The sequence below is a fragment of the Bubalus bubalis genome, chromosome 2 (assembly GCF_019923935.1).
Source record: "Bubalus bubalis isolate 160015118507 breed Murrah chromosome 2, NDDB_SH_1, whole genome shotgun sequence".
Lineage (NCBI taxonomy): Eukaryota > Metazoa > Chordata > Mammalia > Artiodactyla > Bovidae > Bubalus > Bubalus bubalis.
Genome location: NC_059158.1, coordinates 163,755,509 through 163,768,060, shown reverse-complemented (window position 1 = coordinate 163,768,060; position 12,552 = coordinate 163,755,509). Strand labels below are relative to the sequence as shown.

The 12,552-nt window shown below is 40.2% G+C and overlaps 1 pseudogene; it reads left to right on the top strand.

The window, feature by feature from the left end:
• Window positions 1-979: 979 nt before the first annotated feature.
• LOC112583085 lies at window positions 980-1,094 on the top strand (annotated as a pseudogene).
• The last annotated feature ends 11,458 nt before the right edge of the window (window positions 1,095-12,552 follow it).

The following is a 12,552-nucleotide window of genomic DNA, read 5'->3' as shown; positions in this document are numbered from 1 at the left end:
GCAGATCTTCACTTGGATGCTTGTTTGTGCTGCTATGTTTACAACCAGTGGAACTACTTGACTGTGTTAAAAATTATTGAGCATGTTTCCTCAGACCTTCACATGGTGTACAAGCACCTATTCGCTTGCCTAGTTAGTCGTTTACCCACTTTAATGTGTCAAATCATTTAACCATTCAAGACTAAGCCAAGTGGGAAAGAAACTCTTAAGTTATACTTCCAACTGAACCTTTCTTATGCAGTATTCCTCTGTCAAGGACTGCATTGGTAAATCCTCCAGCTGATATTTCTGTATTTCAGCTGCATCCTGCAGACCTGACACCAAGGCTGTGCTCCTGTTAGAAATGATGCATTTTGTTTTTAATGCATTGATCTTTTCCTGTGTACAATCAATAAACATATATTGTTAGAAAAATGAATCACATCTCTCTCCATCTCCAGGAAGTGCTTCAGGATTAGCCTTCACTAATATCATACAGCTAATGACAACAGATAAGGGGGAAAGGGAGTGAACTTATTCACAATAGGATAAAGATAATCAGATAAACAAGCAAGCAGCTCTTCCCAAGACCAGTTAGATGGATTTTCCAGGGTCCTCCTGGCTGCAGAGATTTTCCTGAAATATGTATATATGAGAACAAACAGAGAGTGAGCTGGCAGATTCCAAGCATCTGATTGTAAGCTCCTTGATGTAAAGTGTTTTGCTTCAGCACAGGAGAAAGGGATCAGGCTGTAGAACATTTTCTAAGATTCCTAAGGTGTTTATATTGGACCTGCTCTTGTAGCTTAGCTACAGTCAATTACAGTATTATCCAAACCTCTTCAACTCCAGACTTCTCACCATCATTATGAACCCTCCATCAAGTGAACAAAGAATAAATATATACCTCTGCTTAGTCTTCTTCATTCAGTCATTTCCGAAAAACATATTGAGTGCCTACTCAAGTTAGTAATCTACTGCTTTGTAACAGATAATCCATTTGCAGCCAATTAAGCTCACCAGTGCTTTTATCCCCATGGGGTCCCAGTATGGGACTCCTGCAAACAGTAGCCTGTTGCCTGCATAAGTTACCCTAAGAGAACATGGAGACAGCCTTTGCCAGTGGACATTCATGCCCAGCATGCTGTCCCCAGTCTACCCTCCAGACAGGTGTGCATGTTGCCTTTGAAAGTCCCAGGACGCAGTGGCCAGGGTCCACATTGGCCAAATCATAACGTCCATCCACACCAAGCTGTAGAACAAGAAGTGTGTGACTGAGGCCCATCAGGCAGGGCCAAGTTCAAGTTTCCTGGCCGCCAGAAGACCCACATGTGCAAGAAGTGGGGATTTACTAAGTTTAATGCTGATGAATTTGGAAACATGGTGGCAAGAAAGTGGCTCCTTCTGGATGACTGTAAGGTCAAATGCACCCCTAATCATGCCTCCTGGACAAATGTTGGGCCCTGCACTCAAGAAAACCTTGGCGCCCAAGGTTTGAGAGCCCCTCCTTACTCATGCTCACTAATAAATCCTACTTTCCTATTAAAAAAGAGAATCCATACCTGATGGCTTAAAGCAATACATGATGATTATCTCACATTTTCTTTGGGTCAGATATATGAACACAGTTTACCTGGGTCCTCTGCTTCTGGATCTCTCACAGGCTGTACAGAAGGGGTCTTGGGGCTACAATCATCTCAAGGCTTGACTAGGGAAGGATGCACTTCCAGGCTCACGTGGTTGTTCACATTCCCAAGTCCCTTGCAGACTGTTGTCCAGAAGCCAACCTTGGTTCCTAGTTCCATGGGCTTCTCCAATATGGCAGCCTGTTCAATGAACATGTAAGCCAAGGAAACAAGAGAGAAAGAGTCTGCTAGCAAGACACAAGGGGTCAATATTTTGTGTAACTCAATCATAAATGTGACATCCCAATTTTTTGTCCATATACTATTGTCAGAAGAGAGGCATTAACTAGTTTCTTCCCACATTCAAGGGTAGGGAATTACACAAAGGGGTAAATACTAAGATGGGTATCACTGGAAGCCAGGTCAGAAGTCACCAACCACACTTTTCTGTGGCAGGCTCTGTGCCTTGTGATGAAGATATAGTGATAAACCAGACAAATAAGGCTCGCTCCCTCCTGAAGCATTGTCTGGGTTTGAGATACTGAATCATGAAACTCCAGGTTGTTGTTGATTTGCTAACTCATGTCTGACTCTTTATGATCCCATGGACTGCAGCATGCCAGGCCTCCCTTTATTCACTATCTCTTAGAGTTTGCTCAGACTCATGTCCATTGAGTCAGTGATGCCATCCAACCATCTCATCCTCTGTTGCCCCTTTTCCTCCTGCCCTCAACCTTTCCCAGCATCAGGGTCTTTTCCAATGAGTTGTCTCTTTGCATCAAGTGGTCAAAGTATTGGAGCTTCAGCTTCAGCATCAGTCCTTCCAAAGAATATTCAGGGTTGATTTCCTTTAGGATTGACTGGTTTGATCTCCTTGCTGTCCAAGGGACTCTTGAGAGTCATCTCCAGCACCACAGTTCAAACTCTAAGAGATATCTATAATATGGAGATGGGACAAAACAGGAGAGTACAGGGCTTCAATCATGTTTTCTTAGAGGTCCTTAGAGGTCAAGTGGATGAATGAGAAGTGGGTCTCTGAAAATTCCTTTAGAACTCACTAGGATACTATAGACAGAGTATATGGTTGCTAATAGGCAGTAATGAAAAAGCACAAAAAATTTTCTCTAATAAAACTGCTGCTTCAAGTCTCTTACAAGAGGAAAATATCTTTCATGCCTTTCATGTCTTACTTACAAATGTGTTCTAATGCAACTATTTCTGGAACAAGTCATAGATTGTCACATGGATAAACTAAAGCACAAAACATTTGGATATCAGATTCTTCATGAAAGTAATTTGGTAGGGGAGATTCCTACCATGGTGGCGAGTAGAAAGAACATGGGGAACTGGCAGTAATTTTCCTCATTACTTCAGAGAGTAGCCCCTCCTTAAAAAATAGGGAGAACAATAGTACTTTATATGACTGGCAGAATAATGACCCCACAAAGATGTGCACACCCTAATATCCAGATTTTGTGACTGTGTTACTTAACATGGAAAAAGGGACTTTTCAGATGTGATTAAGATTATGAGGCTTGAGAACGAAGTTTTGCCATTTGCGGGATGTGGATGGGCCTAGAGACTCTCATACAGAGTGAAGTGAGTCAAAAAGAGAAAAACAGTTATCATATGTTAACACATGTATATGTATATGGAACCTAGAAAAATGGTACTGATGATCTTATTTGCAAAGCAGAAATAGAGACACAGACATAGATATCAAACATATGGTAAAAGGGGAAAGCGTGGTGTTGGGATGAATTGAGAGACTGAGATTGGCATACATACACTGTTGATACTATGTATAAAATAGATAACTGGTGAGAACCTACTGCATAGCACAGGGAATTATACTCAGTGCTCTATGGTTACCTAAATGGAAAGGAAATCCAAAAAAGAAAGGATATATGTATAGGTACAGCTTGCTTCCCTGGTAGTTCAGTTGGTTAAAAATCCGCCTGAAATGCAAGAGACCCCAGTTAGATTCCTGAGTCTGGAAGATCCTCTGGAGAAGGCATAGACTACTCACTCCAGAATCCTTGGGCTTTCCTGCTGGCTCAGATGGTAAAGAATCCATCTGCAATGCAGGAGATCTGGGTTCTATCCCTGGGTTGGGAAGATCCTCTGGAGGAGGGCATGCCAACCTACTCCAGTATTCTTGCTTGGAGAATCCCATGGACAGAAGAGCCTGGCAGACTACAGTCCATGGGGTCACAAAGAGTCGGACATGCCTGAGCAACTATTCACAGCACAGCATTCACTTTGCCATACAGTGTAAACTAACACAACTTTGTGAAGCAAGTATACTCCAAGAAAAATTAATTTAGGAAAGAAAAAGATTATGAACCTTGAAATGGGATGGTTATCCTGGATTAGCTATGTGGATACTGTGTAGTCACGCAAGTCTTTAAAAGGGAAGAGCAGAATGAGAGATACAAAGAAAGAAGGCAGGAGAGATTCAAAGGGAAGATAAGAGGACAAGGGCAAGAATCAAGGAATCTGGGTGGCCTCTGGCAGCTGGAAACATTCTTAAGCCAAAAGCCAGCAAGGACATGGAAACCTCAGTCCTGCAACTGAAGACAATCCTGCCAAAACCCGAATGAGTGAGGAAATGGATTCTCCCCCAGAGCCCTCAGAAAGAATGCAGCCCTGTAGACCCTGTGATTTTAGCCCTGTGAGATCCGACTCAGACTTTGACCTTCAGAACCGTAAGATAATAAATCTGTGCTGTTTTAAGCTAAGTTTGTGGTAATTCATTATGACGGCAAAAGAAAATTAATATCCTTACTCATTGGGTTGTTATAAGGACTCATATCATGAATATATGTTGAGAGTACTGGAAATGTATCTGGCACACAGCAAGCAAGCACTATGCACATGTTTTCCATTATTATGACCCCGCAACCTGGGCGTTCTTAGCTGATGGATGGAAAAACATGGCCCAGCCGGGGAAAAAAAAGGCTTAAGGAATGTCTCCACATACTGTTTATTTCCAAATAAATCTCCTTTAATGATCACATATGTCATGTAATAAGCCGCAGGTTCCTGATGCCAGAGCCTGAAAGGAAGGTGACCAGTGAACGATATTTTTAATATGACCCAGCAAACTGAATAAAAGGGCCATTGACCTCTTAAGATCTAACATTCTTTTTTGTCATTCAAGTAAAGTAGTTTTCTCTGGATTTAGAATAATACATTTAGCATGGAAATAAGACTTGAACGATATGTCAAACCTAAAAACAAATCTATTTCATGATATGTGTTCATCTGATTATATTATCAGAATACCTTTTTTTCTCCCTCTTTTTGTGTTTATTCACCACCATATGCCCAATGCTTGCATTGCCAACACCAGCTACAGACTTGCTCACTGATGGAGGTGGAATTGCTGGAAGAAATATTAGGGTTATTTTTTTTACCCTACTTCTCCTTCCTTTTTAAAATTTATTTATTTCAATTGGAAGATAATTTCTTTATAATATTGTGTTGGTTTCTGCCATACATTAACATAAATCAGCCATCGGTATACATATGTCCCCTCCCTGGTGTTTCAATGGTAAAGTATCTCATTGCCAATGCAGGAGACACAGGTTTGACCCCTGTTGCTGGGACTATCCCCTGGAGAAGGAAATGGTAATCCACTCCAGTATTCTTACCTGGGAAATCCCATGGACAGAGGAGTCGAGTGGTCTATAGTCCATGGAGCCGCAAAAGAGTCAGACATGACTTAGCAACTAAACAACAACATCTCTTTCTAATCAGATCCATACTTAATTAACAAACACTTAAGATTAAGAAACTTGAAGGTAGTAAAGGAAACCAAGATCTTCAGAACTAGTCCTATCATAAGCGAGTTTATCAACTAGTGGAGATATTAAAATGCATGCCAAAGTATAACACTCAGTATAGGATAATGCATGATAAGACGGTGGTCTCAAAGTGTGGGATATTTACTCTGTGGCATGCAGGGTGATCCCAGGCCATGCAAGAACAGAGCACTAAATTACAATGAATCCAGAAAGCCTCTCTGCTTTCCATCTATTTGACTAGCTTCAGAAGAAAGTTTCGTTTTCATTCTCGGGTGCCTTCAACATTCTTCTCACACTTGGTTAGTTTCCCTCTGCACCACCCAAGGAAGAAGCCCCAGGCTGGAGAGACCCAGGCTGGCCCCGCATAGCTAAAATTTAATTACATTGTTCGGCTCCTGCTATATTTATTTCCATGGATACCTTCTGTTTATGGCAAGTGAAACGCTTTTCTATTTTCGGTAGTGGTTTAATGTTTTCTTTTTAAAATTACTTCACTTAAAGTTTTAAAAAGTGAATCCAATTTCAATTTGTTGGAAGTGAATACTGCCCCAGATGGTTCATTGATATGGCAACAATTATCGAAGTGTTATATGAATAACTAAAGTTTTGGATAATAAAATGGAGTGTGTGGTAAAGGCATGGATATAACATTTGAGAGGAGGGAGTCATTATAGGCCACTTGATTGATTGGGTTCTGAGAGGCCATGAGACAGGAAGTGGAGTTTGTTGCTGGGTAGTAAGAGAGAAGTTGTTGTTGTTGTTTAGTTGCCAAGTCATGACTGACTCTTTGCAACCCCATGGACTGTAGCCCTTCAGGCTCCTCTGGATTTCCCAGGCAAGAATACTGGAGTGGGTTGTCATTTCCTCCTCCAGAGGATCTTTCAGACCCAGGGTTCGAACCCACGTCTCTTGCATCAGCAGGTGGATTCTTTACCACTGAGCCACCAGAGGAGTCCAAGAGAGGAATAGAGTTTGCTAAGGTTGAAGATATGATGTAGAGATGCAGGGGTGGGAAGCTTGAACCAAAGCAGAATGACCTCAGAAGGCAGTGATCAGGGCATTTCTACTAAAGTAAAGGTGTGTGTGTGGTGGGGAGGGGGTGATGTCATGACAGGTGAACCTTAAGAGGGTTGTAGAAAACCTTTGATTACAAACTCTCCTCCATTGCATCATCTGAAAATTGTTTCCTGCATCTCTCCAGCAGCTGACTGAGAACTAGTTCCCAGGTGCCCCATGATAATGAAATATAAGGAGGCCCTTCCTACACTTTGGGCTCCTGTGTCCCTGCATTGATGTGGTTATTGTGTCTCTTTCATGCACCTCAAACCTTCTGCTGCACAATCCATCAACAAAGGCTATGGGGCCCTCCAATGTGTTAATACCAACATTCAATTGATTTATGTGCCATCTGGACCATTTGCAGTGAGGAGATAACAGGTATCTCCCTTATTTTCAAGGAGATGCCATCCATTGAGTTTAACACAAACACTCATGATTTGTTTAAAATGTGTAAGCTTAAAAATGTCCTCTTTTATCCCTAGGAATTCCCCAATAGCCATTCTAAACTTAATCATGTATACTCCTCACCTGCACTTAATGGTAATGGAAGGATTGAATTTCATGGGGTGACATGGATGCAGCTGACAGTTTTAGGATTTTATATTTCACATATTTTAAATTCCTTTTTTTAAAGAGTATATGTATTTAAAGCATAAAGGATGAGAGTGTTTGACCTCAGGATTGTTGTGTTTCGCTTATAATATTCATGATGGCACTGTACTTCTTCTCTCCATCTGCAAAGACACCTTCAATCTTTCTGATCACCATTCATGGCTACTCCATTTCTTAATGCTAAGGTCATAAGAATCCCAAGGGGAAAAATAATGGAAGCTCAGTTGGTTTAGTGTCCTGGAAAAGTAGGAGCTTGCTGACTGGGTTATTAGAAGGGCAAAAGGAAATCTTTGGAACCAGAGATTTGGTTTGCCAGACATGGTCACCTATCATGGGGACTGAAGTCTTTGGATTCAGACACTATATTTCCACCCTTTGTATCCTTTGAAAAGTATCACAAGATACAATGATGTCTTACCATGAATAATAAACTCCTTATAGTCATCATGAGACAAAAGATAATGTATAAAACTTGACAGAAAAGAGGCTTAAGAGAGAATCAGTACATGGAAAAAAAATGAGGTTAGTAGGCTTACTTTGAATGCCTGGTGAAGAAAAGATGGGTGATGTACAAAGTACTTATAACAGTATAGCATAGGCACTGCAAGGATGTCAGCCCAATCAGAATGGGCACAGGTCCTCAACAGCTGGTAGGGCTACAGTGGTACATTCTGACTGAGTAGCAGTACTAAAAAGAGGGGCCACCATTTAGGAGGGCACTCCAAGGACAAGCTCAAGAACTCATGTAATATCCACTCATTCAAAAAGAGGATGCTTACTGTTACCACTGTGTGCAATGCACTGTACCAAGTATGAGTGTGTGGTGGGCATTTTTAGAAGGACTGCCCTTTATATCTAGTCCTTGTACATTGCCATAACAAATAACAGGTAGGGTGTTTTTGTTTAATCCCATATTCTATAGTATACTAAGCAATAAAAAAAAGCAACAGTAATGTGATGTCATCGTGGGAAACTAACAACAGGGTATGGTTCCTACCAGTGTCTGTGGGCTGAAACAGCAATAATTCATTCTCTCAAGGGGTCCATTTTGCCTGAGCTGCTTCACACTGAGTTCATTAGGTCACGAGCTTCATGGAGATCCATTAGGAAAAAGACCCATCTGACCCCACATGATGGTGAGAAACAAGCGACAACCTGGCTTTCTCAGACAAATTCTTTCGTCTTAACTCTGGTGTTTTCATCTATGAACGTTGTAAAGTTAACAAGCAATTGTCCATTTAGGCTGTCATTTGAGCCTAGTGGTTTCAGAATAGCTGATGTAGAAACATGACAAATGACACAGGGGTTAAAAATTACCAACCGTAGCGGAATGATACACTAAAATTGCCATTAAAATGTCCCATTTCTCCCAGTGGATGATTAAAAGCATATTGTCTTCTTGAGACACTGGAGAAATGGTGAGACAAGAAGTTTTCTGCTCAACTGATGATCAATCAGCTAGAAAAAAGCATTTCAGTTGAGCCACCAAGTTGTAGAAGATAGAAGAGGAATCTTTTGGGCCACAAAATTATATAGTGGACATCCACTATTTGTGCATATCTAGCATGTGTGTCACTCATTCTTTTGGTAAAGGCACCCCATTTTCCTTGGGGACTAAACCTCTCCTACTCTCAAGTCCAAGTTTCTCCATCTTCTGACTCCAGAGATGGGCCTATGACACAGACCACGTTCAGGAAAATGTTGTGTCCTCTTGGACACGGCGATTGCTATAGAAATGGGCACAAGTCAAGTGAAATCAGTAAGAGTCAGTGAGATTGAGCCTTGAGTCCTTTTTTTAGAATAGCAGAAGAGGAACCTTCATTCCACTAGGGTTGCTGAGTGGATAGAATGTCAGCCTAGCATCACTGGTAAACATCCTGCTAATGCTGGGCTGGAGGAAACACAAGCTGGAATCAAGATTGCTGGGAGAAATATTAATAACCTCAGATGTGCAGATGACACCATCCTTATGGGAGAAAGTGAAGAAGAACTAAAGACCCTCTTGATGAAAGTGAAAGAGGAGAGTGAAAAAGTTGGCTTACAGCTCAACATTCAGAAAACTAAGATCATGGCATCTGGTCCCATCACTTCATGGCAAATAGATGGGGAAACAGTGGAAACAGTGGCTGACTTTATTTTGGGGGGCTTCAAAATCACTGCAGATGGTAATTGCAGCCATGAAATTAAAAGACACTTACTCCTTGGAAGGAAAGTTATGGCCAACCTAGACAGCATATTAAAAAGCAGAGACATTACTTTGTCAACAAAGGTCTGTCTAGTCGAGGTTATGGTTTTTCCAGTAGTCATGTATGGATGTGAGAGTTGGAGTATAAAGAAATCTGAGCACCAAAGAATTTATGCTTTTGAACTGTGGTGTTGGAGAAGACTTTTGAGAGTCCCTTGGACTGCAAGGAGATCCAACCAGTCCATCCTAAAGATCAGTCCTGGGTGTTCATTCACTGATGTTGAAGCTGAAACTCCAATACTCTGGCCACCTGATGTGAAGAGCTGACTAATTTGTAAAGACCCTGATGCTGGAAAAGATTGAGGGTAGGAGGGAGACCTGGTGTGCTGCGATTCATGGGGTCGCAAAGAATTGGACACAACTGAGTGACTGAACTGAACTGACCACAAGGAGAGCCCAGTTTGGGTGAAATGAATAAGTTCTAGTGGGGAAGGTGGGAGGAAACTTTAAGGGGACATATATATATAGCTATGGCTGATTCATGTTGATGTATAGCAGAAACCAACACAATATTGTAAAGTAAGTATCTTCCAATTAAAATTAAATTTTGAAAAAGAAGCTCTAATGGCAACTTCTGAACATCTGTACTGAACCCTTGGATTAAACCTTAAACTTAAACTTAAGTATCCTTTTTATTTAAATTAATTTGAAAGGACTTTCTAAACAATTCAGGTTATTTTTTCCAGGGGCATTTGTATCTGCTTATTCTAGGTAACAAGTTGAAAGTCTTTGTTTCTTGGTAAAAATTTTTTTAGATTTCAAAATTTGCAAGATGGGCGCATTCCCTATGACCCTGAACTTTCTCTCTAGGCAACAGTCAATTGTTCTGGTCCTGAATAGGATTCAGAGCCATGAAGAGATGGACAAGCAGACTGAAATGCCAATCTTAGGAATGGTCCATCCTAAAGGAGGGAAGTCTAACTCTTGACATAGAGACATAAATCCTAATTCAGCAAAGCCATCTGTGATTTTTTTCCCCAGTCTGTGGAGCTGCACAAAACAGTATTTTTTTTTTTAGTAATTACTCTTTACTATATTCTGTCTAATTTAATTTTATATCCCATTTTTTCATTGCCAAACTCTATCTTGAGAGCTAGAAATAACATCACTGTCTATCAAAGTATCTGGTATTTGGGAAAATCTTTAAAAGCATGGAAGAAAATTAGAGATGTGTGATAAAGAATACATTGTCCTGCAGCAGTTAATTATGGGTCTGACTGAAAGGAAAAGACTTCCATGTAAATAAATTTTTTAAAGGACTGATTTTTACTGGGAGGGTGAGAGTGACCATACGGGAATGAAAACATCCATTCTAATGGACTGGAGGGCCAACAGCTATAAATCTACATCTTCCTATGGTATCAACTCTCTGCTTATAGACAAAAAAAAGGATATATGAATGTTTGCTACTCTTGTTTTCTTTTCACTTTATCTTGTGTTACCATTAGATCAATATAATTAGAGATGGGACCATTGGGATTACTAGGGAAGCAGTAAAACAATAAGGTGGATTAACTGATCTTGGCTTAACAGTTGCCAGTTGTGTGGATTTAGACATGTGCCTTGATTTTTTGGAGCCTTAGTTTTTCCATGTGTACAATGGGAAAGATTACTGGCCACACCAGTGTATATGAGATTAAAAAAAAAAAAACTACATATGAAACATGAAATTTCTTAAGGGCTCAATAAATATTTATTACTATTCTTCTTATTTTTATTATCAGTTTAAATCCCTCAGGTAGGAGCTAATATTCCAAGGGGTTTTAAGGGTCTTAGCCCAGAATTACTCAGTTGAGTAATCAGGCTTCTAGGTCTAGAACTCAGGCTTCTAGATTTAAAGATCTGTGCATTTCCCACCTTCAAAATATTCTATCTGCCTCATATTTTTAACTACAGTTAGGAAGCTCCAGATATTTTCTTTAAAAAAAGTTATGAAAAAACTGTGGGAAATAAAAGTACAGATGATAATTTAAGTCTGTTAAATTTCAAAGAGTTATCAAAGGATAAGTATATTTAAGTCTACAAAATTAATGTGATAAAAAATTCCATGCCGTACACCAAGGAGATAATCAATTATGAATTTCCCCAGAATATTTGAGGAAACTCTCTAAGCCTGACTGAGAAGAAACGCTCCTTAGCTAAAATTATAGAGACTAATTTCCCTGGAACAAAGAAATTACAAGAACAGGACAGAAGGCAGATACAAATCTTAATTAAGTCAAGTCTTCATCTGATGTTATACATGTGTCTTTCTTACCTAATTTGGTTTCTTGGCATTTTAGGAGTTCTCCACCAAGGGCTATCTTCCCAATAAAGAACTTTATTCTCACATTTCAAACTTTTCCTCCTTCTTATTTCTCTCTCCCATTCTTCATTCCAAATTTACACAAGGCATCCTGTTTTCTCTGGACTCTATTGGATGGAAACTATTCAATTTGACCTACTGCTCTGGGTTAATTGTGTGACAAGGAGCTAAAGCTCAGGAAGCCACCCTCTCAGGACCTATCTGCACTGCACATGAACCTTCTAGAAGCTCAAGGTCTTAACCCAAAGGAAGAAGGTTAATGAGAGACACTTCAGATAAGTGTGATGGATAGGATAAAGACAAGAGTAGCTGATGGCAGGGCTCGTTGACAGTAAAAATCCCTCGCTTGGATAAAATGGAAAGCTGCTTACTCCAGCATCTTGTAGAGCTTTCCTGAAAGTTGGGCAAGATAGTTTTGTTTTAAGTTAACCCCAGCATTCATTCTTACATCCACATACTGAATTTGACTTGAACTTAGATCTCTATAAAAATATCCTTGAAAAGTGTTAGTCGTGCAGTCATGTCTGACTCCTTGCAACTCCATGGACTGTTAGCCCATCAAGTTCCTCTGTCCATGGGATTTTCCAGGCAAGATACTGGAGTGGGTTCCATTCCCTTCTCCAGGGGATTTTCTCAACCCAGAGATTGAACCTGAGTCTCATGTCTCCTACATTGTAAGTGGATTCTTTACCATCTGAGCCACCAGGAAAGCCATCTGAAGCAGCATTTAATGTTCTCCTTCAACACTGCATTTGAGATTCAGATACTGTATGAATACATACCAGAAACCAGTCAGCTCTGGATCAGATGTATGAAAATCCCTAGATCCCTAGCCCATCATACTTACATAGAATTGATGAAAGTTTGTATAAGAGAGGGATAGTTTAATTTGCTTACTTCTAACATATTTACAAATGT